At 38.8% G+C, this 23,576-nt stretch overlaps 1 protein-coding gene and 1 long non-coding RNA gene across 4 annotated transcripts in view; one reads left to right on the top strand and one right to left on the bottom strand.

The window, feature by feature from the left end:
• LOC105458087 overlaps nt 1-23,576 on the top strand; it is a 328,659-nt gene that overhangs the window by 254,545 nt on the left and 50,538 nt on the right. The gene's annotated exons all lie outside the window — the stretch shown is intronic.
• On the bottom strand, nt 4,115-5,202 carry LOC105458092. Its single transcript, XR_975486.1, has 2 exons — nt 4,902-5,202; nt 4,115-4,860 (listed from the first exon to the last, which is right to left on the bottom strand). It is a non-coding gene; the product is annotated as an uncharacterized LOC105458092 (long non-coding RNA).

Below are 23,576 nucleotides of genomic sequence, written 5' to 3'. Positions count from 1 at the left end.
GGAAAAGGAGGATTATACAATAAATTATAGTTTTACGATATTTACAGGTGATAAATATCCTATGCAATGCTTGGGATTTTACTTATGTATGTACATACATGTATTTGCGATTTGAATTTTTGATTTAAATTCCATTATTTTGAGAATAATGCGGGATAAAATATAATATATGAATTATGAGATCGAAACATTTTCGAATAAGGTGTGTTATATTATCAATTATATATTGTTACTTAAATGGAGGCAATCAAATATTTTCATTTGTTTCATAATACATTAAATATTTTATTGAAAGATAGATTGGCTGGCTGGCATGCGACCTTGATATCAATAATAGACCGCCGAACATCCTATTGTCATTCATATGGCGACACTTGAGCAAGCAAAGATAACGGCACGAGTCACTCCGTATATGTGTTCGTAATCGAACTGCGATAATTCTCTTAACAAATATCGGTTTAGTAATTAATCTGCGCGATTAATGATTTGCACACGTATGTTCATATTAATTCGACGATGATTTATCGAAATGAATACACTTCGCGCAATTCATTTATTTGAATCGAATTTATTTACTTAGCTTTTTATCAGATTGAGAACGCGACGTGTAACGCACGAATTGTGTAAAATATTATATATAATATAAAATATAGAAACCCGTAATAAAATGTTTGATAATAATTTATTTGGAACGTAAAGAATACACATACTTGGCGCGAATTTATTTTATAAATGACGTGAAATATTTCGAGACGATAACAAATTAACCGACCTTGGTGTTTGGTATCGGCACTGCGGCATACTTGCGTATACAAGGTCGCCGCGCGCCGTGTATCATTCATACAGAACAATTCGAGCGAGCAGTTAACGACACAAGTCACAATCCATTTGTCATTAGGACTTGTTTAGACTTTGCATAGCTGCATAACCATATGCATTAGGAAAATAAAGAAAAAAAATTCGAGTCGTTTTATGTGCGTCTTTATAATAGAAGTTCAATTAATATTTTTTATATATATAATTACGCAGTCATGCAAGTCTGTTTGATTAATTAATAGGCTCTTACTTCATCGAAACGCGACAGGTACTCAGAAAAGTACTTCAGACAGTTCAAATTGATGATAATCTGTTAACGAATAGCCTGTATGATTAATTAACTTTATTTAACAATTTGAGATTGCATTAAATACAAGAAGATCAAAGTCAAAACATGATTATTTTTTACAATTAATTATTATCAGTCACATGTTTTGAATGTCACAATTTTTTAATGTCATGTTATTTAGTTCGAAGCAAGTATTTTGCGTGATTTATTCAACATTTTATTTTGTGTGCTAATTTGAGTGATTTACACCTGTGGAACATATAAGTGTTCGTATTCAATTCTTTTTGTTATATGTCCGTTTCAGTGTACAACAATAAACAGCGTGTCGTATGTAATTAACAGCGGAAGTCATACAAAGTTCCACGCGATTATCTTATTCTAGTAATCAGTAGATACACGCAAGTATAATTGACTATGATTTTCCGAGTGTTGCGTTGTTACGAATGCATTGAATAAATTTGAGAGAAGGATGAGGCTTCAAAGTACGGATGATAACGAAGCAATTATGAAATGAATAAATTATTATTTTTTATTTATTTTATTATTATATAGAATCAATAATTTGTAATTATTTTATATACAAGAAACAATTGTTCTTCTGGATATTAGTTGTTTTAAGCATTGCTATAATTTTTACATATATTTCTATTTTATAATTTAACGTAGCTTCAACGCGCATACTCCTAACTCTGCTGCTGTATCGATATATACGACTTTTTATTTATTAAAGTAATAGATTTGTGCATAAAAATTATATGAAATATATAGATATATGTAATATGTATTTAAATGTATATATCGAATTAAGATTATTAGAGGAGGACGGGGCAACTCGGAACCTTCGCTATATCTCAAATACTGCATTACCGAGTGTAAGCGTCATATAACCATAAATGTCAGGCTAAAAAAGCGCAACTTATAAATAAAATCCAGTTTGACATTCGGTAATGCAGTATTCGAGATATAGCGAGGGTTTCGAGTTGCCCCGGATTCCGAATAGCCCGATATCCTCTTCTATAAAAACATTGATAAATTTAATATATTAATAGAGATACATTATAATGAATAGATTAACAATGAGATAGATTAGAATACAAATTATTTGGAAATATTTAATCTCAAATTTGACATTTCTCAATTTATGGAATATTTTATATAAATTATTAAGCACAAGTAAGATTTTAAAAAATAAAATTGAGAACATGATAATATAACGTGATTAATTTTGCATGATTAATCATTTTTTATCATGTATTTCTATATCGAATGACATAAATAATGATTTTAATTTTGGAATTTATTACTTAGCTAATTAAAAAACAAGATAAAAACAAATAGAATAAAATTATAATTAACAAAATAATTTTAAAATATAAAATTTTGATTCATAATTCTTTATGGTATTTATATATCAGGTATTTAGATATCAGGTATAATAAAAATTAGAACAAGATATTTGTGTATTTGCTCTTTTTATTTCATATTAATTATATGAAATAAAGGAGTGACTTCTACTTCAGTAAGAAAAAAATTGTCAATTTATATACATTATTTTTCCAAATGTTTTCTAATAAAATTTGACAGCCTGGTTTCTCTTTCTGTACATGTTTTCGAAATTAAATAAACTAGAATAAAAAAGCGTTATTTAGATTTAGAAGTTTCTTTTGATATGTATTTTACAAACGTGAATAAAAAACGATTACAAGATATTTTACTGAAGTTAATGTACATATTTTAACTAATTTATTTATTAAAAAAACACTGGTGGTTATTTTTTGTTCTTATAATGAATAAGCCAATCTATTATAATGTTTTATAGCCATCTATTCATGTTTAATAATTGCATTTTTCATGAGAATATACATAGATCTGAATATCAATCAATAAAGATCAATTTAATTATATATAAAACATTAGCTGCCATTCTCCTAATCGATGAGTTTGACTATAATTAATTCGAGATGCATATAAAATTGTATTGTTACATAGCTTTAATTTCGGTTAATTTTCCACACACGTGATTACGTACACACGACTGATAATATTCTGCCAGTTGCTGATAATGGTTAAGATCAAGATTCGTATCGGCCTCGGGCAAGTCTTTCGAGTGAGTCGAGCTAACTTGAAGTCCAATAACTGCGATCTTAGCTATCGGGTAATAGGGTCTACATATATCTGAATCGAAGAAATGGTCCCCACAATGGCAGAACCACAATGTGCTCGTGCATGCAACGTAGAACAAGCGAGTATATCTCACAGATCGCGTGCAAGTGCCATTATTTTATTATTGAGCTACCTTATCCCTCGATCTTCTTGCGTACCGCAGAAACCGGATACGGCCGTTGTACGTTGCGCCGTCCATTAAACCGGCGCTCGCGACTCCCCGTATGCATGAAAATTACATACCGGCTCCCTGACACTCTCCATTTTCCACTCTCGTGCGATAACAATCGGAATTTAATAAATTTGGCTAATTAGCCGCGAAGAATTTTAGATTGCGCCTATAATTTTCTCGAGCTACGAAGGAGCTCTGCTTGAGCGTATTTTGGGAATCTTCTCGTAAGCGCGAACTTCTCAATCGCTTCGATAATATTGCAGACAACATTAAATTACTTTAAATTGATCGCATTTGATATTGTCAACAATAATTATTTATTCTATATAATCAGCAGGTTAAGTGACAATTCCTTTTTACGTCTCATATTGTTTCATGTCTATTCATATAATATTTCGTATTTCGTATTGTTGCAAATTATTACATTAATTTCTACACTTCCTTTCATTTGGCGAATATTCGCATTAATATTTCAAGAATTACATACACATTTTGATATTTCATAGAAGGAGGGGGGTGCAAAATTGATTGACACGCAATTTCTGATTATATATTTTATTAATTTTATTAATTTATATTCTAAATGGTATACAACGCGTGCAAATACAGTTATTTAAATTATTTTAATTAAATGCAAATTAACATAATATAAAAAAGATAAAAGCAAAATTTACTTTAATTCTGAATCATTCGTTTTATTTCCCGATTAACATAAGCTCTGATTTATACAATTATTTTTCTTACATTGTGTTTTTAATCGTATTAAGCTATTGTTTGTCGGCATTATTCGTGTTGTTAATAATACAACTAGAGAGAAGCTTTTTTCCGATTCACTACCGTCATTCGGGAAACGTCTATCCTTCTCTTTGACTTAAGTACGAGTAGAAAGCATCTGAGTCGAAGAAGAAAACGGACAAGAATGTTTGCACAACGCGGCCCTTTGTCTTGTGTCGTTTCCGGAACGTTTGTTCGCGGGACGTTAGAGTGTTTACTCTTGCGCGACGAGTGTCTTCTTCGTGAGAGGGTCGGGAATCGTTTGAAAACAATCTCGACTAATATTTTGCGAGCGTCGAGAGGCCCGGTATTACGAAAATTCACTTCCTCGATGCATCCGATTCCGCTCTTTGTCCCTTTAAATAGTCGTCAACTTGTGTTGCTCCAGCAAATAGCGGCTCGCGCGCGCGGTAACCGCAAACTTCTACGCGGAGAATAAGCTGCTTCCGTTTGTACAGGTGTCGCGGGGCGAAAATGGTGCGGTTGTCGTTCCGAAATTGCCACGTGTCTCCGCGCAACGCGGCTTTCCTTCCTGCGGTTACCAGTACCGCCGGAAAATCATTTATCGGTAGCCGGGCTCAAACTAACGGACGCAAACTTCCTTTCGGTCGACAAGCAATCTGCAACCCTTTCGCAAATGTCGTTTCTAAGGGGGCCATCTTTCAACATGCCACATTTTAAACGTACGTTTAATTTTTCGTGTTGCAATAATGTTAATTAAGGGTAACTAAATAACATAACGAAAAGTTACGTTATCCAGGGGATTTCTTTAGTTTCCTGTAGTTTCGTCCGCTAAATGAAATTAAGCGAACTTTATAAACTGCGCAAACTTTAGGTCCGAGGAAAAGAAAGAAGACTTTTTCTGTATCGCTTTCCGGTTATACTCCCCTGCGAGGGGAGAACTTGACGATCTGCAGCGGAGTAAAAGAGAAAAATTGCACGAAACCGAAAATGAAACTGCATGCGCGATGATGAAATGCTCTCGTTTACCCTTGACGCTTTCTTCATGTCACTAGATAATTAAATCGAGATTGCGCTTGTCTCGTAGCGATCGCGATTAGGAGCGCTTTCACGGTGCGCAAGCTCTGATCTAGGCGGATGAAGCCAGATGAAGAGATAAACACTTCTGATGGTACGAAAGTAACATGTCGCTCTACGGTTTCATCAACCTCCACGGCGTTACCTAGGCGAAGTCGGACGCGATATAATGGACCGCGGTAATATCGAGCATACAACGAGAAGCACGGCCATTGTGTTTATATACCTTGGTGACGTTGCATGTAACGTGCATTAACTACCTACGAAATTTACACATTGTTAAAGGTAAACTCGGCATTGCGCGAATCGTGCACCAATGCTCTATACGCGGTAAACTACTGCATCGAAGCACCACTACGCTACAAACTCCACGCTTTGCAGGTATATTTTAATTAGGTTAGTTAAACTGTCTGAAATCTAATTTTTAAACTGACAAATCTGTTTAATTGTTAAATTTAATTGCTGTAATTTAGTTCAATTATTTTATTTTTATACTTTTCGAAATTATGAGCTCTTTTAAATTTACAAAAACTGTATTATATATGTTATTATGTATGAAAATCATAAATTAATTATAAGCACAATCACAAATTTATTAAACAATTCGATATATTGTACGGAAATTTATATTTCGTTTATATATGTATATAATCTGGAATATCGCGGGAGAAATATTATTGTATTCATTAAATTCCTGTATGAGAGTATGGACTATTAATTCAATCGAATACAATGAAGATAGATTGTACAAAGAAAGAGAAAGGCAATTTGTAGATATCTGAATTTTTAGAAGATTTTTATTTAAAAGAAAATCAAGAGAATAGTTGAATTTATCTTCATTGTAATGTTGAAGAAAAAGGATTTTTGAAAGATTTATAAATACCCAGATATACCTAGATATAGGTATATATATAGTGTAAAATCAACATCCAACTTGATTGCTTTAGACGAATATCTTTGTATTGCGATTCATTTATTTTGCTCGGTTTTTCATTGTTTCTATTGAATGAAATTACAAGGATAAATAGTAACCAAATGTTTAGATTACTGCATAATATATACCTATATGACAAAATTTACAATTTTACAATAAACGAAGAGAAATTAATTATTTTCGCGCACAGTTCGTACGTTAATTTATATATAATTTCCGTAAATTGAATTTTAGAATTACACGAACCAAATATTATATAAATGAAATTTTACGTGTACATGACAATTTGACAAAAAGAAAGTGGAACACACATTTCAAAAGCGCAATAAAGTGTCGGTACAATTAACGACAATTACGTTCTGTTAGTTTTAGCATTGTAATATTAGCTCATAACGATTTCGCGTTATTACCTTTTTGTAGTCCCGTAATCTGTTGGATTTTTGATTAAAGTCTTCATTTGTTGCGACGATTGCACGAGTTAAAACGAAAGTCAAACTCAATCATTCATAATCAAAAACATGCCGTTTTTGTTAAATTGCTCCGTAACATAAATACAGGTTTGCAGATCGAAAGAATAATAATTTCTATCGTTATATCTCATCGTCTCACAAATCCTATTATTTATCAATTAGTATTAGTCGCGAGAACAAAATCATCCGATGGAGATATTACCTTCCTCTCGCCCTGAGTTGCGTTCTTCGATTAAATACTTTGTCGGCGAGACCGCGGCGTCTCGACCGAGGCGAAGCAAACTTCTAATTGAAATTGGATACCTGCCGTATATTTCGGTTGAAAATGGAAACTATTTTGTTGTGTGTGTTGCGTGTGCGAGTGTACTGGTCTCGCGTAGGCAGCAACACGCATACGTGCAAGCGAGTGCTTATTAGTGTTTACCGAGACGCCATTTCCTATCGGCCCAAGGCGTTTCATTACGGATAAACATGCGTGTTCGATCCGTCTTAAGGAAAACCATAAGTGCAGCATGTGTAATATAGAAACCTGATGTGCACATGTAATATATTCACAAACATTTAGATAAAAGTGTTTGTTTTGGAAAATATATAGTACCTTTTTTAATCGAGCACAATTAATCCAATTTAAGATACAGTTGAATTTATCATTTTTATTTCCGTAACAATGTGCAGAAATTCCACGAGTAATATCAGCTTCGCGAATATATATATATATATATATATATATATATACCTACCTGTAGTTTCGGCTCGGGCGTAACAACGTGCTTCCGTCGAAAGAACCAGCAATTTGTTGATATAATCGAAATAATTATTTCTCTGCTACCGCTGTCGAAGAACAAAAGCGCCGACGGCTTCGTACGGTCTGATCTAAAGTTAATTTCGTAGGAACCCCCCTTAACTATGCAGTTCCACGGCAGTAGGACAATTTAGGGGCGGAAATCGTCGATTACCACGGAAGGATTAGTGGGTACGTCCCCAGGCCAAATTTCCCCTACGCGTTTCGCTATATCTTACCACAGAATCCGCGCAATACGGCCGTAGGTGGATTTCGGAAATTTATCGTCGCCGGTAAAGCGGATTTATCTATAACTCTGATTACATTCGCGGTTTATGGCGATCGTACGGCTTCATGTATGTCACAATTGCATTACCAACGTGGTCCGCAAATAAATCTAGTCGCGCGGAGACGCTTAATTATTAAAAGTATTCTATTCTATAATATTGCGAATAAAATCACTGGATTCTATATACATTTAACTTTAATTACACATCTCATAACTCTCTCATGACTTTTTTTATATAATAAAATTGTAAGGAGTTTATTTTTTCTTTTCTTTAAATTTATTGCGATATAATATTTAGCACAGTTTCGTGGTTTTTTTTTTGTTTTTGGGTTACTCATTCGTTTCTACGTCGCTTCGTGTCGGCTGCCAATAAAAGCGCAGCTTCGCGCGAGTAATACCTTAAATTGCATTGTGCTTTCGTAATCGATAACGTTACCCCGGCTATAGCTTATACAAACGCGACCGAAGCTATTTTCAGATGAAATACGAAAGGTGCGCCGCTTGATCGCCTTTATCTGTAGAAAATCTATTTGGGACGAGCAGCTTTCGAATATTTCAGGCGAGGAGCCATTATGTCGAGCGAGAGTTGCGTGTCACTGGCCGGAATGATGAATGCGCGTTAAATCTGTCGCAGCAATCAAAAGAATCTCACGTCATTCAACAAAAAAGTCGGTCATATTATCGGAAGAGCTTTTCTCTAAGTATAATGTAGGTGCAGATGGTGGAACGATTACACACAGTTTTTGCCGTTCCCGGTGTGGAGCATGGCTCTTGTGTCAGTTGGCGTTTCAATATGATCCCATCCGGTGACTGACTTTTCTCGCCACTTGTTGCCCAATTCCAATTAACAAAAAAACAAAAAAAAATCGTGTCTTCGTTCACGCGGGATCGTACCGCGAAAGAATGCGAAAATACAATTCCGATTGTCCAGCAAGTGCGCGCGTCCCGGAATAACATCCATTTAAAACGCCGCGAAAATATTTTTACGCACCTGATCCGCTTTTCTGCTTCACATATATCTCTATATTGACAGTACTGCAATGGCGTAACGATGGGCTGGAACGTGCCATTTACTTTCGTTGACATCCGAGCTGTCATCCAGTGTTCTCGCTGCCCGGATTAATTGCTCGCTATTCGATTCACCGTGAATTTTCAACAAATATATATATTTCGCTTTGCGTCCGGCGTGTTAAGCTCAAAATAATTAGTGCGGTACAACGAACTTTACGCGAGAAAAAAAAAAGCGGAAATACTAGACTAATCTACGCGCTTATTACGATATTCCGGATTATAATGCTCGAGCGAATATGACCGTATTTACGAGCGGGCGCTGATTAGCGGTCATTGAAATTATAACGATTTCGCATATTATTGTAAATTACCGTGCATTAGATTTTAGTCACAGATGCGTGAATGTAAATGGGAATTGACAGTTTAAAACGTACACAATTAATTTCACTCTGCAAACGTGCTAAAGTATATAATAATATTATGGCTGACAGCGTTATCATATCGCATCGTGTAATGAAAATATATACTTGACAAATATTTGTAGGCAGTAGGTTGGATTATACGTAAGTGGGCAAGAAGGTGCGTAGGTGCGTCCGAGTAGATTATTCGATAAAACAATTGTTCAAGAAACAGAGAAAGGTTTTTTCGATTCGCCGGCCTAATCATCCCGATATTTATCGCGCTTGTTTAACCTACATTCTTATTGTCGTGCGTTATTCGGCATATTATTCAAAATATTCCGTATTAGCACATATGGCTACGTTGACTTACAACATCCTGAATTATAATTCGTGCTTTTGACATTAATCTCTGATAAATAGCTCGTTATTATAGACGGGCATCATTATCGTTGAATGATTGATGCGCTTATCTCGAATTCTATCTCGAAAATGAAAAATGACGGGGGCGATGATTTAATATGTATATATGAGCGCTTAAATTAAAAAAATATATATTTTATCAGACCGAAATGCGTGCCGCGCGCGCAAATTCTGCATTTGAGAGTGCACAAATGATTTATTATCAATAGAAAAGTCGGATTTGTTTGAAACACATATAAAAAAAATATATAAAAAAAAGCGATATTTCTTCTGTGATGGCATAACGTCCGTTATGGATAAAATCAAAAACGTTTTCTGTCGCTTGACGAACGCGTACGGTGAACATGTAAATCGTGTAACAAAGCGCGCTCGTATTTTCGTTTCGATATCGATGGAAAACCTGTATGCGAATAGATATCTTTCGGTTCGATCGCTGGTGCATGTTTCTTTTTTTTTTATATACCGCCCTTAGTTTGACGTAGCGTACGGGTCCTCTTCCGAAGTCGTTTTCCTTTTGCTCTGCCTTTCGACAGCGCATTGGGAAAACGAGACTTCGCACCATGATTTATTAACGGCCGTGAAATGACAAGGCGCTCCTTCGACCTCCATAGAGGATTCATCTTTTCTCAGCGCCGCCTGGAAAACCGATAACGAAGCATCATTTACTGTCTCATGGGGGAAAGAATAATTACTAAATATCCCGGCCGCTTAGAACGTGAGAACAGCAAACACATTGTAAATTACGGCCATTATTATTATATTCCCGTTTTAAACGCAAGCGGCAATGTGTCAAGCTTACTTTTGTTAATAGCTACTTGGTAAATGGATCCGATGTCTTTACAAATTTATTTGAATATGAATTACGGAAAGAGGGGAGGAGAGAGAAAGAGAGAGAGAGAGAGAAATTCATGCAGTAGTAGAACGTAAAATTTCCCTTTAGCATTACCCTATAATGAAATGCAATTTATATTAATTTTTCCTCTGTATTTCTGCAATTACTACTTTTGTCACTCAAACACGGAAAAAATTGTTACGGATGTTACAACAATATTCTCTATGTTTGGAAAAGAAGTGCATGTGAATTTAAGTTATATTGATGTTACATAGCATACATCTGTTAAGGTATGCTCGTCAGTACGGTTGTCACAATCGTAGTACTTAGGCTAAATAATATTTGGTTAGAATATCTTCATATATGTGATTGCCTTAACCGAAACATTATTGTTATCTCTTTAATATGATCTGCACAACAAATAGTATATGATTGAGAGAGATATATATGATATAGTTGTTCGTCACAACATTGAGGCTGAGAGTTCAGTTAACTGTATAAGTCACTTTCAAAGTATTTTAGTTCCTGTAACCCTTTAAAATTGATGGGCGAAAATTATCACAATTATTATGTTGTGGCAACAGTAATTTTTTTTCCAGAATAAGCGAACATTTTACGATATTCTGAATACAATGGGGCAATAAAGTCTCTAGAAAAATTGAAAGATCGTTCTTCCAATAATACCGCTTTAAGCAGTATGCAGTTAAGAATGTTATGAACGTGGCTATTCTCAGCGTTTCAATCAGTCTTTGATGGAGACCGAGATCCGTCTTAGATATAGCTCCGAAAAAGTCGATAGTTTAGAATCAGTCGCCTCGACTCTCGATGGTTTGCTGAGCTGGTCCGATCTGGGACTCCGGCAGTTCCAGTGGCCATGACTCAGCACAGGGTGTCGTCCCTTTAGCTGTCGTATTTCTGTTCCGAGTTTACACAGCACGTTCGCCGCCATCATGGGTTACTCGGACGTTTTAGAATCCAACGCGATCGAATTTCCTTCATGAAAAATCCACTCTCACGGATTATGGCGATATTCGTCTCAAGAAATGACATTGTCGCGACCTCCGTTTTGAGTTCATTGTTAGTAAAGGACTAGAAATTAATCTCTGTTTTAGAACTGTTAAATCCTACAACTATAATTCATTAGTGAATCACTTCAGGTTGTTCACTAACTTTGGGTTTCGCGCTTCGTTACTGGTGAATTGCTTCACCAATTCATAATCATTAATATTTGCTCTATTCTAAGAGCTTACTCAGATGCACTTTCGCGAAACGGAGAAATCGTACAGTCCACCGGACATAACAAACACATTGCACGTTTATATCTATCGCAAAAATCTACTTTCCAAAAATTGTTAGAAAAATATTGGTTGAAACACACCGAGATTTATTTCCTTATTCAAGAATCGCATTTCAACAATGCAAACAGTTCTCTTGAAAAATACTGCATGATTTGCATATTTTCACAATTTTTTTACTATTTGGTGAAGGCTAGGAAATTTTGCATTAAACATTGAATTCAATGATGAAAATGGGAGAGATACGCAGTAATAAATTTTATGGAAACATTTCAATTCATCGAAAATTATTGCTGGCTTTGTGAGAAACAATTATGAAAATTGTGGAATGAGCGATCGAAGAGATAAGATACTGAATTAATATTTTTATGTAGAATTATATTGACAGAATTGATATATATGAAATATCTTTCTTGGGAGAAAAGCGCATTTTCGCACACGTATACGCACTTATATATAATATTTGTAAGTTTGATCTTTTCTGTATCAAACTTTATCAACATTTACGACGCACGCTTGTATGACAAACATCCCGTCGAAGGTGGTCCTCCCGTACTTGGGACCGCCATTCTAACGTATCTCACAGAACTTAGAGGGTCCATTGTGTTCTCTGCTGCCTTTGTGAGCGAACGATCTTACAAAGAGCCCTCTTCCTCACATTGTTACTCGATGTGGAAAATGAAAGTTTAATGCAGGGCAACACGTCGTATCGCGTATACTGTAGTAATGCTGATACTCTTTGATGGACAAATCTTTGATAGACATTTTTCTCAATTTGTGTGCATTATGAAACTTTCGTAAGTTACATATATGAATATCCATTGTATTTTACTGCAGTCTCGTTGCAGTAAAAGATGCATAAATATGACGAAGGAAATTTTAATATGATTATATACTCTCTAAATTTTTTGGAGTGAAAATACTGCCATTCGGTCATTCGAGTGGCAGTATTTTCACTCATTTGGAATGAGATTCACTCCAAAAGAGTGAAAATTCACTCCAAAAAAGTAAACGTCACTCCAGAAAATTTAGAGAGTACGTATAAACTAGATATATCTTGCATGAAGATATATCATATATATATATACCTGTACATATTCCAGTCAATTGTTACTAATTGCGCGACACGCGGTGGAAACGTGTTACGATCGGATATATAGCATTCCCCTTTGAACTTCGCAGTTTTCTTCAATTATCTCGAACTTCCATAAGATCGTATACCATCTTATTGCACCTATTATCACATTCGCTCGCTCGATTGTCTTATAGCGCGAGATCTTTTAATAACCTCGCGACAATCAAGCTAATTGCCGTCAAGACTGCGACACTTTCTGCCCGAGTGTTAACTCACTTCTCGACTCTTCACTCTATTGCAAAGGCGACTGAAGCCAATCGTAAACAGTTTGCGCGAATTTGAATCGTCACATTTCGCAAATACGGGGGAAAAAACGTGCACTCAGCAAGTTTTTCAGCCAACGGAAAATTTTCATGATACGCTAGACCTGTACGTTTAGATAAACCACTTTACTCGTCAGGTACGCGAACGTGACGCGAATATCTGGCTTCCGCACACGACGCAACTCATGTAGCAATCAAAAAGCTCCGTAGTACTAAAAACATACCGTCCAAATTTCAGATATCTGTCATGTCATTAGTTTATTAAAGTTTATAAAACATATCATGTTTCAGTTTTTATTTTCTTTACGCTTTTCCCAATATACGATTACGTTAATTTGTTCACTGAAATGTTCTTATTTGCTCCGCTTGTTGTGCAATGTTAAAAAAACTGCAATAAATACTGTAAAACTGTTTAAATGCCGTAAGCATTCTAAAATGTATTTGCGTTTGCATAAATAAAGGCAGAGTTTGTGTTACTTTTGAAAAGCTTTAGAAGCCTATGTGTGTTGTACGGCATGTAGTGTGTGCGGTCCAGTAAATCAATATGTACACATGAAGTGTAGAGGTAAAAGCCGTAGCAAAATATTTGATAAAATATATGTACATATACTAACGCGATTAACTACAATAAAGATATGACGTTTAGGAGCAACAATTCTGTGTCATGTGATTTCTAAACGTTATTTTATTTATCCGCATGATTGTTCCTCGCGGTATTCAGAAACGGCATTTTGTATTAGAAACGCGATTAGCTACTGATTTATCGAAGCTACGTATTGCCGAGCAGATCCTATAAGCGCTCAAAGTACGATCCCGCTCATGTCACGAAGCGTCCCTGCGAAGAGATGAATTTTCAAATTGTATTTAATGGACGTTTCACGTGCGTTTGAATCTCCGATTCACGTCAAATTAAGAATGTTATAAGCATGGTACATATTTGATGTATCTTAATAGGCGTATCCAGGATTTATTTTTTTCGGACGGGAAAGGGAGAGATTTATCCTGTTAACTTAAAGTAAAGTTGTATTTTATAATTAAAAATGGAAAAATAAATAAAAATTTCGGGGATTTGAACTCTCCAAATCGTCCTCCCCCTTGGATATGCCCATTGTGTCTAATTTTTTCAATTATCAATTATTATCCATCATGCAAAACTTGCTCAAACACAGTACAACAAATGCATGATTATATTTACAATAAGATGAAGCCTAAATTATTTTACTAGTAATATATTACAATTATTATAATATATTATCATTAACGTATAATCTATATTAATTAAAATACGAGAAAACTAAATCACTAATTACAACTTTTGCTTTAAATTAAGATTTTAGAAACTCTTTTAAAGTGGATCGTTAATGAACATTTATTTGTGTGTGTAAGTGTCTGAACACTTATGCGATTTATATTCTTAAAAGATTTATGATATAATAGGTATGATTAACGTCTGCGAGAGTGGACTATTTTTTTTTAACATCACTATTGAGACACAGAGATAAGGAAAGCAGGAAATTCAATTTCCTGAAATACCGACGGACATTTTTGTCCCTACGGCGATTAATCATCAGAAAGGAGGCGCCAGAAAGTGGAGAATAGCGATTTCATAGTTCCATATTTCTATAGATTTTCGTTTACAAGCCGCTTCTATTTTGCATATCCGTTTTCTTCGCATCGTAATCGCATATCTATGAAGGGGTTCCTCTGTTCCATCCTAAATAGATTTTCCGCAGATCCTCTATGAAAGTTTGATAAAGGAATATCAGATTTCTTAGCGTCTACCTTTGCAACGATTCTCATATAAATCTTAATGTCTCTTTAGAAAAGAATAGAAATTTCGAAAATAGCGTTCCAATTGTCTTAAATTCCTATGAATTCTTTCTACCGTGTCACGCTTGCGACACCACTATTCTTACCGTTTCGCTATCTTCGCGCTATTAAACTTTCTTTTAATGATAGCGGTCTTTTTAAATTTATAGAACGTTTGCCGGAATATTATGGCTTTCGCGCGCTCCGTAATATCCGTGCGAAGAACGAAGAGTTTATAAAAACCGAGCATAGAAATTTTATTGCTCGAAAGTGCGATGAGTTTTTTGTTTGTCTCCCTGCGTCTTCGTCTGCAGAAATACGATCATCGTGAACGGGTACGTTCTTTTTATCGCTCGCATCCGGAGATGCGTTTCCGTGACATTGCGGAAACTCGTAAAAGGGACACGCGCACGTCCGTATACGCGTCAGAAGCTTTTTTTTTATCGCTTTTCCGTGCAGCAAATTGCGGATGGCGCTGCAGAAACATAAGTGTCGATCACGAAAACGTGTTTGTATTATGAATGCAATTTTGCGCGGACAAGTGGAGATGCGGATACCCATCTTTGTGACATTGTTCAAGTTCAATCGATATCAGTACAATGCAAATGCTTTATATGAATTATATCTTTCATTTTAATTCATGTTTCCGGCAACAAAACGCGATGTCCTTATAACCATCCCCATTTCTCGCGAACGCGCAGTCGGCAGGGAAATACGACGGGAGATAACGGTTCGAGTGAGGATGAGGAGGGAACGAGAGTGGAGAAGTCAAGGAGCAGGTTTGTAATTCATATTAGAGTCTCGGAGGACAAAGCAATCAAGTCGCCCAGAGCGAGAGCGGTTGTGGCACAGACCCGCCTGGACTTCCGCGTCGAATTAAACTTACAGATCCGCCAGGCACACAAAGAGGCGAGCAGACACGGAGACGAGCGACGCGGATAAGAGGGGAAAGGGGGAGGTTGTCGGATCAAATGAAAGGAAAATATTGTATTTTTTATGAGGAGGAGGAGGAGGAGGAGGGGACAGGTCGTTCCGCGGCAGACAGGTTCGGGGAAAACTCGCGTGAGGGAACGAAGTCGATGGACCGTCAGGGAGGCGGAGGGAAGATGGAGATGAAGGCCGTTGTTGAAAAGAAGATCAAAGTTGGAATGTGTCGGCGGTTTGCAAAAAGAAGGGGTGGGAGGCTTTCCAAGTGCTTTATTACACGGTGACAGGCGTTTCAACAACGCGCCCAAGAAGTCCGCGGTTGCAATCAGGGCTTTAATGAAAATGTAAATCCGCGAGCGTACATCCGGTCATCCGGATTTTGTAATCTCATCCTAGGGGGAGGGGGCGGACTCTGCTGGATATATATATATATATATAGTGCTTTTGATAATATTTTTCTCCCTAAAACGATCGCGTGTCTTATGCAGTCCGAGAGTTATGCAGACGGCAATTAAACTCTTCCGTCTCGCGGAAAATAAGCATGCCGGAGAAAACATGAAATCATGCACGTCCGAAATTGCCGAACGCCAACGCGTAGCGTAGGATTTATGCGTGTAATAAAAATTTTGCCCGAGTCTCTTTCGCGGACGTGTATATGCGCAGGAATTCCGGAGAAATTTCGATGGAAGGTTGAATGAACGAACGTGTGGTTCATAAGGGGTATACCATGAGATATCTGAGATATCTCTATACCCACGTGTGCAATAGGAAGAAGGAATTTCTTACAATGCAATCAATTAATGCGTAATTAAAATGAAGATCGTTAATGAACATGTAATACCTGCTCGCGATACGAGCATGGACTTAATAATCGCGTGCATAACGATCGACATACATCTGGTTTGATAATATATAAAGCTGTATTTTACAACGAGGATAAAAATTGTATAATATATTCTCTGACTGTGCTACGCGTAATCGCACAACGAAATCGGTAATTTCTGTAAAGGAAAAAAAGAAATTAATGATATTCGGCTAACAATAGCCATCTCGTATATAGCCGTTATTAATGAACGTTATACGTTTACGTGTGTAAACATTTATGATGGATTTACATAGGCGACTTAACAATGTGAGGTATAGCTAGATTACGCGGCGATATATCTCGACGCGCTCGGACGGTCCTTAATGAAGATGTAATCGCGATGGTTATTAGATAGGCTCGCGTGCGCTTTGTTATTAGATCGAAGTTCGGCAGACCGCGAGGAGTTAACTAGATTCTGATGAACCCGTGGAGCGAATTCGATACCTACGTACGTTCCCCTTTATACGCGGGTATACGTATATACGCTGCCGAGACTGTACGACATGTATTCTGAATCTCGAGCGCGAGGCACGAAAATCTTGGGCCTGCACTGCTGGCGTGAAAATGATTTCCATCACGCACTCAGGCATCGCCCGTTTTAATCTAACGCGAAGAGCATGCAACGACGATAATTGACGACCATATCGCGCATGAAGACGTTGCGCTTAACGCGCGACGAGAAACACGCAGATTCGAAACGGCGTAATTTGAGTATCGCACCGTGCGTGTTATTGTCGTTTCAATTTCTCGGCGTATATATAGATCTAAAGCGGAGATTCTCGCCCCTTTAATGTCATCACAAACGTAATTCCTGGCGGCGTTGTCGCTTTAATAATGTATAACATTTATCGATAGCGCGTTTCGTCATTTGCATTAAGGGATGAAATATGCAGTACGGGATTGTTATTTGAGATTTATTGAATATTAGATGACCTGCGAGATAATCCGCATTACGTAAAGTGAAGTCCGGCTGATTATCTTTACTCTCATAGGCTTTTATTCTTTAAACTTTCGTAAAAAAACAGTCTAACGTAACGTTGTCAATGTCGCGAAGATAAATTTTTAAAGATCTATGCTCTAACAGCTATTATCTCTTCGATTCACTGACAATGAGAGAAAAGTGTTAGATATATTTGCGATAATTGCCTGGTAAAATAATTATAGGATTAGGAGCTCTATATTTTATATATAGTTATTATTGTTATAATGTTAATAATAATTATATTTATAACGAAACAAATATCGCTGCGTTGATAGAAAAATAATACAAATAAAAGCTAACCATTTTTTGGGATAATGAAAGGAAACTGATCCTAAAGTCTTTACATTCGATTTGCTTTCATTATCTACTAATGTCAATTCTTTTTATATGTGTCACTTTTCTATCAACGCAACGATATACTCAGCACCCCGAAAATACATTATACATTGGCCACGTTCACACCGTGCGACCCGACCTATACCTTGACTTTCAATTGAATGTTTACGACATGTAGATCTATGATACTTTTGGACCAAATCGGACCTAATTTAGTCCTCATACATTTGTGAGCGTTCATCTGGCGTCATCTATTGAGTTATACATAGCCGTTTTAGTCTACCTGCATTTACACGCGTTGTCATGCGACCCAAAATGGGTCAGGGATCATGAAAAAGAGACCCGACCCAAGCCAGATTGTGTGATTGGGTAATGGGTCGCTTCACAGCTGTTTGACACCGTCATGACCTATCGTGTTTAGGTGAAATATAAGGTATAGGTCGTGGACTAAGCGTGCGGTGTAAACGTGGCCATTATGGTTAAATTATATGGTAATGGCAATCATTTTTTTTCCTCTCTCAGTATCGATATCAGAGCGAATCGGAGAAATTTCTGACATATTAATAATCTTCGCGCGGAGCCTGCTGTTGAAACGTGTCGAAGCGCCAGATGGACCAGAGGATGGAAACCGACGCTGTGGGCATTAATTCCGTCACACGGACTAATATCGCAGTTAACGCGGATCATTTCTGTAATATAAGCGACGCGCTTCGCCTCCAAGGTCTCGATCTACGATTTCTCGCGTCCCCGCGTGCCATCTCGTGATCTCGACCCATCTCGACCCGGGGTCGAGACCGGAGTGTCGTCGGTCGTCGGGGGCCGCACGTTGCGGCGGATGGACGGGCGCTTCGTGACGCCTCGGGTCCACTCGGCCTGGCGAACCGAGCCGCCGAAGTACACCGACCGAAGTCGGCCGCAGTTGCCTGTCGAGTTCGGAGCCGCGGCGCGTCAGTGCTCCAGCGGACGCGATCGCGCGCGCGTACGACATTCAACTCGGTGCCGTTTTCAATTTTACACCCGGCCGACGAGCTCTCCATTCGCGTCGCGGCGGAGCGCCGTGTGAAGGAAGCGATCGTGTGCGACGAGATAATCGTGTGCGTCGAGAGAGAAAGTGCCATTGAGTGCAAGTGCGCGTGTGAGTGAGAGAGGCGAGATCGCATCGCGCGCGGCGCGACGACGACGACGACGACGACGACGACGACGACGGTGTACGTGTAGTAGAGCGGCGACCGTTACCGTTTGCGGAAAAAGAGACGTGATCGCGTATACGCATCCGAGAGTTGCCCCGCGACATTCCGAGCGTTCCCGGCATTCCGAGCGAGCGCCCAACGTGTGTTGCCCGGAGTGAAAAGCGGCGCTCACCCGCCTTCGATTTCGGCTGCCTGCGTTCACGCGGCGTTCCGTTGCACGCGCGTCCCTCCCGTAACGGAGTTTTATACAAGGGAGAAAGGCCAAGACGAAGGAAATCCGGCCGATCGTTATACAGCAGGCGAAATCGTATCCCGTATTCCTCGTGACTCTCGTTTAATTGGCATTCGCTGCTCCAGAGGAGAGCTCGTGTGGTGTTCGTTAGAAGCCGGAGAATCACCGCGTGTGTGACGTACGCACCCATTCACGGCTAACTTCATACACACGCATACGCGCGCGTACGCACACATACACACACGTCCGCCACGGTGAATTTATACACCGGCGATTACACGCGAATGGAGTGACGTGGCAGGCGCGTGCCGCAGCCGGTTGTCGCCAGTTTTTTTTTTTGGTCGCTTTTTTATTAACCGCCACGGTGATTCCTCCGCTCGGGGTGTGCGCGTCAGTTCAGCCCGTTCCGTTCTCGTTCACCGGGGTGTGCGTTTCGACACGCGGTGTGCGTATCCCGATCGTCGATAATCGACAATTATCGCTGTTGTTATTGCGGCGCCCGGCACTGCACGTTTCGCGGTGCAATCGCGGAACACTAATCGTCGGCGTTGCTTCGGCTCTCGTTTCGACGGTTTGAAAACGGCGCGAAACCGCCGGCGTTAATAATTATATTCGGTCGCCGGTTAGATCGGGAACATCGCACCGACGCTCGACTCTCGCCGGCGCTCGCCTCCAGCTGTCGAGACATGCAACAGCAGCAACACCGCCGCGTGACCTTTTGAAACGCAATCTGCATTCGGCTGGAATTGTAAGCGCGATCGTGCCGGGGCAGTCATCATCCACCGACCGTGCTGCATCGGCGGATCGAATTTTTGTAAGTCTCGAATTCGCGGCACGCGAGACTCCCGTGGATTCCGTTGTTCGCCGTCGCGTGCGGTCGCAAAAGGAGAGAGGCGCGAGAGAGAGAGAATAAAAAGCCGGCGTCTCGACAAAGATAACAGTAACACCTCTCGTGACGGTCTACCAGCGGATAGACACGTGCCGAAACACGGCACCGCCGATCGTCGTCGTTGTACGGTTACCTTAACGCGAGGATTAGCGAGGATAACCGGCCGTTTCAGCCGAGACTGGACGGGATTATCGTTTACGCGAGTTCGCGGGATTCTAGCGGGAGAGGATTACGACACACCGTGCGATCGATCTTCTTTGTCTCCCGAGTGAGAGATACCTGGACACGCTACACCGAATCTTACACTGCCCATCGTTCTGTGATAAAACCTGTGATATTACGAGATTTCATCGGGATTGACGAGAGAGAGAGAGAGAGAGAGAAAGGAGCTTCTTCTTCGTCTGCAAAAATCGGTAAAGAAATCTTAAATCACGAATCTGTCTATATACATTTCTCGTGATAAGATAAAACGCAGCAGTTCGCGGAACCGGAATCGCTACTCTGCCGTCACGGTTGTGTAACGCGAATCGACAGTTAGTTTGCGCGTTGCGTCGCGTATCGCTCAGTAATTCCGGCAAATTAGAGCGATACCACAATGACGTAACATTTATCGCTAAAGCCGTCCGTATGAAAGAATTCGCTGCTGTGTTTCGTCTTAACATGATTCCGCGTTGTCTGCAGTCCGAGCCATCGAAGTATCGTTAACCGAATTGTCGAAGAGACCGCGAAATATCTTTGTGACCGCGAAATATCTTTGTGACCGCGAATAGAGGCTGAATTTACGAGGCTGATCCACTGCCGATTCCGCGTGCATGTTAGATACTTATATCCGAAAAGGGAAACGAATGAGGGGACGATTTTTCGATTCAACGAAGATGTAGCGCGGAAAGGAACAAGCACGGCAATTTTCTGACCCTATCCTATAACTACTGGAGAAATTCAATCTTTGGCACTCGATTGTCTACTTATCTTCTTGTGAGCTTATTAGATCTTAATTCAATCACGTGCCGTAGAAAGAAACCAGGAAATCAGCTATAGCGAACGAAATATGATTGACTCCTTCGTATGGAGTTTGATTTAATATCTTTCGCTTTTTTCTCATCGGGACTGCATAGTTTTTAGGTTGAAAAAACTCTGTGCAGTGCTAAAGAGAGGAAAGTGTTAAAAGTGTTAAAAGAGAAAAGAAATAAGAATTGTATGTGTGTGCTTTTATTATTCTTCAAATTATCATTAGCAAAAGTAGTAATTAAAATTAAGAGACTTTGTCGCGAATTAAACTATATATATAACGTACATAAACAGAAAGTTGTTCCTCGATTAGCATTTGATGAATTTAGCAACATCTCGATTTTGGAAACAAAAATATTTTAAAACTAATATTGACTCCAATTTTCGTTATTTTCATTATCCATTTATCCTGTTTCTCACCGTTTTAAAATCACGAAACAAAATGCTGCACGAGTTCTGACACAATATTAATGGGTTAATTTTACATGAGTGCAGTTTATTCTGAATGAAGAAGCTTGTCATTTATCTGTCCACTTGGCACGAGATCTTCATCGAAAGTCCCGTTCATGATTTCTGCAGGGAATTTCAGTATAATCGAGGAAACATCTTCGCGCGATGCGTGAGAATGCCGGGTGCCTACCGGTTGAAGCCAACGACCCCGAAGAATGTTGACCAAGGTCGTTCGGGTTTATTTATAGCGCGGCGATAACGAGGTAGTCATTTGCGGGAAACCGTATTTTCAGGTGTCAAATCCGTGCTGAAAACGCTATTCCATGAATTATCCCTGCCATGCATGTCTCCAAAACGGACGCGCGAGCTTTTGTAATTGTACTCACGGTATTACACCGCGCCAAAATGCTCATTAGTGTAACGAATCTCATAAATTAATATTTATTAATGCAAATCTTGTTTTTCTCAACCATTTTATAAAATTTGTATATTTTTACTTGGATATTATTATCAATACATAATTTATTGTTTGTATTATTATCGCGAAAAGGCGTAATGTAGCACGATTTAAATTAATTAAACTGATTGATTAACTATCAGATATTTTAATGGGACACAAAAGTAAATTGTTTTTATTTATAGGAAAAATACACATCTCTTTTTTTTACTATCTATATAGGTGACAGAGGTTAATTTTGACATCTTTGAAAATTATTTATTCTGCTTTTATACGTCGATATCTTTTATCTATTTATTGAGAAGAAGTGTTATTCGCGATACCAATTACATTTAAATCATAATTTCGTAGAATTTTAATGGCTTCGATGAATGTTAATTAAGTGGAATGCCAATTTATTTATTTAATTTCGTTTGTACCATCTCCTTCTGATTCACATCCACAATTGCAAATTGTAATTAATATTACAAAACGAGTTATAATTGATAATTTTACGATAATGAATTATACAATTCTATGCACTTCTTTATATTCTCGAGCACATTTGTATGATGATTACCAATCATAACAAAGGTAAATTGCGACAATTAATTGACGCTCGCTTCTCACATTTGTTTGTCTTCTCGCGAAGATTTTGTTTACTTTGACCCGCTTTCGCACGTCCTAGAAAATTGTTTTTGTCCATCGGCGCGATGATAATTTCGATCAATTTGAGGAATTTTTTGTATATCAAACGATATAATTTGCGAGGCAAATCGCGGTTGGCTCTCGTGATATATTTCGCTCCGCGAGCTTTCGTTGTCTGCGCTTTTCCGCGATACGCGGAAAACGTGACGCGCGCGCCCGGAAATTCCGCGTCCGCGGTCGTAATTCGGCATTTATCGGTCGTTTTTTCCAGCCGGCGTTTCTATTCGCGACGGCAAACGGGAGAGAAGAACCGGGACACTTGCGCGTGGCGAAATATGAAAGTCTAATGCGCGAATCTAATACGGTCCCGCGTATCCTCTTTCACCGAATTGGTGCCTGCGAAAGAAAAAAAAAGAAGAGCACGAAATTGCTGCGGCACAGTCGGTAGAGTCGTAAATCTAAACGCTCGGTTTTAAAGCGTCTCGCGACGGGAGGCGACGGGGAAAAAGGAAAAACATCACGCTAAACGGGTGGACCCCTGCCCCTTTCCCCGTCACCGATGTCCACGGCAACGTGACCCCACCGTGTGCATATCCCACGTATTCGTACAAATTCACGAACCGGCAGATAGCCGGCGATACGCCGCGCCGCGCCGCGCCACGCCAGTAAAACGGCGCGGTGATACGAAGCTACTTTGCATTATGCAGGACGGGCAACAGGA

Source organism: Wasmannia auropunctata, unplaced genomic scaffold, assembly GCF_000956235.1.
Source record: "Wasmannia auropunctata unplaced genomic scaffold, wasmannia.A_1.0 LD334694.1, whole genome shotgun sequence".
In the NCBI taxonomy this organism is placed as follows: Eukaryota; Metazoa; Arthropoda; class Insecta; order Hymenoptera; family Formicidae; genus Wasmannia; species Wasmannia auropunctata.
The sequence above is the reverse complement of the archived record's forward strand: the minus strand, read 5'-3'. Positions and strand labels throughout refer to the sequence as shown.